This window comes from Salvelinus sp. IW2-2015, unplaced genomic scaffold (assembly GCF_002910315.2).
Source record: "Salvelinus sp. IW2-2015 unplaced genomic scaffold, ASM291031v2 Un_scaffold6213, whole genome shotgun sequence".
Lineage (NCBI taxonomy): Eukaryota > Metazoa > Chordata > Actinopteri > Salmoniformes > Salmonidae > Salvelinus > Salvelinus sp. IW2-2015.
The window spans coordinates 17,031-21,847 of NW_019947476.1; the positions used below are offsets into that span (position 1 = coordinate 17,031).

The 4,817-nt window shown below is 33.7% G+C and overlaps 1 long non-coding RNA gene across 1 annotated transcript; it reads left to right on the plus strand.

The window, feature by feature from the left end:
• Positions 1–422: 422 nt before the first annotated feature.
• On the plus strand, positions 423–3,003 carry LOC139026878 (uncharacterized). Its single transcript, XR_011478825.1, has 2 exons — positions 423–544; positions 2,881–3,003. It is a non-coding gene; the product is annotated as an uncharacterized lncRNA (long non-coding RNA).
• Positions 3,004–4,817: the final 1,814 nt, after the last annotated feature.

Genomic DNA, 4,817 nt, shown 5'->3' on the forward strand with positions numbered 1-4,817 from the left:
TAGAGGTACATTGCCATATCAATACTAGAGGTACATTACCATATGATAATTTATTTCAAATTTTGGGCACAAATGTGTTTACATCCCTGTGAGCTATTCTCCTTTGCCAAGATAATCCATCCACCTGACAGGTGTTGCATATCAAGAAACTGATTAAACAGCATGATCATTACACAGGTGCACCTTGTGTTGGGGACAAGAAAAGGCCACTCTAAAATGTGCAGTGTTCTTACACATCATAATGCCACAGATGTCAGAAGTGTTTTTTTTTACCCCTCCACAAATATCTTTTCGTTTTTTTTTTTACAGCTTTTTTGTTAAATATATATATTTTTTGCATACATGGTACTTTTATATAAAGCAGTCACATAACAATAATACTTTATCAAACATAAGCTGTTACCAAACATAACTTAACATGAGCTCTTTAATCCCAACCCTCAGCCACTCTCAGCCCATCCCACCTATCACCATAGACCTCAGCTCTTTAATCCCACCCCTCAGCCCATCCCACCTATCACCATAGACCTCGTTTGGTGTCCATGTGCCATATATTTTTCAATCGTACTGTGTAGTTTTACATTCATTTTGAACTTTTCTAATCCTTTAGTATCCACAGATTGTGAGATAAAGATGAAAAATTTTCCTACGAGTATTATTATATTATTTATTGACTATGGCTTTCCAAATCGAGCAACACTGCTATTTGTAAGGTTAATTTTCAGTGCATGTTGTGATTTTTAAACCGTTCCTGAACCTGTGACCAGAAACAAGCTACATCAATACCAGAATATATTATCTATTGATTATGTCTCTTCACAACAAAATCTACAGAGCTGAGATTGTTGTATGCCCCATATATATAGCATTCTGTTGGTGCCAATAATGTTATATAATAATTTAATTTAAAAACTCTTTTTGGTAGCTTTTTGTACCGGTTCATAAACCATGTGCCATGGAATTGGAACATCGAAAATCTCTTCCCATTTATTTTGCAACCTGTATGGCGCAGCCGTCAACATTTTTGTCCTCAGATGAAACTGGTATATTTGTTTCTTAGTTTGAATCCATGTTTCCGTCTGCAAGCCATATTTTATATCTTTAATAAATGCAGAAAACAAAGTTCCCTGCCTTCTCCTTTTCCACTTGCCTCTCCATTTTTTGGGTGGTTGTGAGAAGCTGCCTAATCTAGTTTGGGTTGTACGTCTGGATTGAGCATGATATGTTCGGATGAATATTTTTCTCGATATACTGCTATATTGTGACATAACTCTCCAGTTTCGGATATCATAATATCCATTAACAAATAATAATTAAAAAAATAAAAAAATGTCAATCAATAATATTTTTTGATTAATCAGTAAATTTGAGTTTAACCATAACATTTGTTGTAATATTTGTTCTATCTTTTCTGGAGGATAAAACTGAAATTGTAACCAGCTTTGTAAGAAAGGACGATACTTTAAAAAAAAATTATTAGTCAGAAATGGCAAAAAGGACATTTTTGAACAAAGGACGAGCCTTTCTTAATAATCTACCAGAGAACCATTTTCTGTTGAAGTATAACTTATGTATGAATGAAGCTTTTAGTGAGACGTTTAAAGCTGTAATATGTAATAATTTTAGCCCCACAAACTCATATTCATTATATAAACAGGCCCATTTAATTTTGTCTGGTTTAGCATTCCAAATCAAATTAAATATGTTTTGCTCATATGATTTAAAAAATGAGTCATCTGGACTAGCCAGTGCCATTAGTAAGTAAGTGTACTGTGATAGGACCATTAGTAAGTAAACTGTGATACTGTAAACTGTGGACCAAGAAGTTAATCAATGTGATTTTTCCATAAATAGACAAGTATTTACCTCTCCATGGTTGCAGAATTTAAACTATTTTTGCAAACTTTCTATTGAAATTAATTGTGGTAAATGTATTTATATTTTTTGAGATGTGAATACCAAGTATGTCTACTTCACCATCTGCCCATTTTATTGGTAAACTACAAGGTAGTGTAAACACCGTATTTTTTTACGATCCAATACGTAATATGGTGCACTGGTCATAATTAGGTTTTAGTCCAGAGAGGCTAGAAGAGTGATCAACATCTTCAATAAGTCTGTACAGTGATCCAGATTGCGGACTTAAGAAAAAACTAGAGTCATCAACATACATCGACACTTTTGTTTGTATGCCCTGGATTTCTAACCCTTTGATGTTCTTGTTGGGTCTGATTTTAATAGCTAGCATTTCAAAGGCCATAATAAATAGCTATGGAGACAACGGACAGCCTTGTTTTACTCCTCTTAAAAGCTCAATACTTTCTGAGAAGTAACCATGATTTACTATTTGACATCTGGGGTTGCTGGACATAACTTTAACCCATTGTATAAGAGATTCACTAAAATTAAAGTAATTTAAATATAAATTCTAGTCGTACTTTATCAAACGCCTTTTCAAAATTTGCTATGAAGACCAGGCCTGGTATCTTCGATGTTTCGCCATGTTCAATTGTTTCAATTGTTTCAAGTAATTGTCGTATATTATCTCCAATATATCGTCCATGTAAAAAACCTGTCTGATCAGGATGAACAATATCTGGTAAAATATATTTTATTCTATGTGCTATGCATTTCGCTAGGAAGTGTTAGAGGCCTCGAGTTTTTTTAAATGGACAGGATCTTTATACTTACTACCTGGGTCCTGTTTTAGTAGTAATGAAATAGGACCTTCTTGTTGAGTACCTGAAAGTATACCATTTGTATAGGAGTAATTAAAACATGCTAATAATGGATCTTTGAGTACATCAAAAAAGGTCTGATATACCTNATAAGCTGTTACCAAACATAACTTAACATGAGCTCTTTAATCCCAACCCTCAGCCACTCTCAGCCCATCCCACCTATCACCATAGACCTCAGCTCTTTAATCCCAACCCTCAGCCACTCTCAGCCCATCCCACCTATCACCATAGACCTCAGCTCTTTAATCCCACCCCTCAGCCCATCCCACCTATCACATAGACCTCGTTTGGTGTCCATGTGCCATATATTTTTCAATCGTACTGTGTAGTTTTACATTCATTTTGAACTTTTCTAATCCTTTAGTATCCACAGATTGTGAGATAAAGATGAACATTTTTCCTACGAGTATTATTATATTATTTATTGACTATGGCTTTCCAAATCGAGCAACACTGCTATTTGTAAGGTTAATTTTAAGTGCATGTTGTGATTTTTAAACCGTTCCTGAACCTGTGACCAGAAACAAGCTACATCAATACCAGAATATATTATCTATTGATTATGTCTCTTCACAACAAAATCTACAGAGCTGAGATTGTTGTATGCCCCATATATATAGCATTCTGTTGGTGCCAATAATGTTATATAATAATTGAATTAAAAAACTCTAAGTGTTGAATCAAGTGTAGCTTTTTGTACCGGTTCATAAACCATGTGCCATGTAATCGGTACATCGAAAATCTCTTTCCATTTATTTTGCAACCTGTATGGCGCAGCCGTCAACATTTTTGTCCTCAGATGAAACTGGTATATTTTTCGATTTAATCCCAGTTCCTTTCAGCCAATTTATATCTTTAATAAATTGCAGACAAACAAATTCCCTACCTTCTCCCTTTTCCACTTACCTCCTCCTATTTTTGTGGTGGAGCTGCAATCAGTTGGTTGTAAGTTTGTATTGAGCAGATATTCCCATATAGTTTCGATAACTGCATATGTGACATAACTCCTCCATTTTGAATCATGATATCATTAGCAAATATAATTTAAAAAATAAAAATGTCATCAATAATATTTTTTGATTAATCAGTAAATTTGAGTTTAACCATAACATTTGTTGTAATATTTGTTCTATCTTTTCTGGAGGATAAAACTGAAATTGTAACCAGCTTTGTATGTTGTTTAAGAAAGGACGATACTTTAAACACATTTAATTAGTCAGAAAAGGCAAAAAGGACAATTTTGAACAAAGGACGAGCCTTTCTTAATAATCTACCAGAGAACTATTTTCTGTTTAAGTATAACTTATGTATGAATGAAGCTTTTAGTGAGACGTTTAAAGCTGTAATATGTAATAATTTTAGCCCCACAAACTCATATTCATTATATAAATAGGCCCATTTAATTTTGTCTGGTTTAGCATTCCAAATCAAATTAAATATGTTTTGCTCATATGATTTAAAAAATGAGTCATCTGGACTAGCCAGTGCCATTAGTAAGTAAGTAGACTGTGACCAAGAAGTTAATCAATGTGATTTTTCCATAAATAGACAAGTATTTACCTCTCCATGGTTGCAGAATTTAAACTATTTTTGCAAACTTTCTATTGAAATTAATTGTGGTAAATGTATTTATATTTTTTGAGATGTGAATACCAAGTATGTCTACTTCACCATCTGCCCATTTTATTGGTAAACTACAAGGTAGTGTAAACACCGTATTTTTTTACGATCCAATACGTAATATGGTGCACTGGTCATAATTAGGTTTTAGTCCAGAGAGGCTAGAAGAGTGATCAATATCTTCAATAAGTCTGTACAGTGATCCAGATTGCGGACTTAAGAAAAAACTAGAGTCATCAACATACATTGACACTTTTGTTTGTATGCCCTAGATTTCTAACCCCTTGATATTCTTGTTAGGTCTAATTTTAATAGCAGGCATTTCAATGGCCATAATAAATAGCTATGGAGACAACGGATAGCCTTGTTTTACTCCTCTTAAAAGCTCAAAACTTTCTGAGAAGTAACCATGATTTACTATTTGACATCTGGGGTTGCTGTACATAACTTTAACCC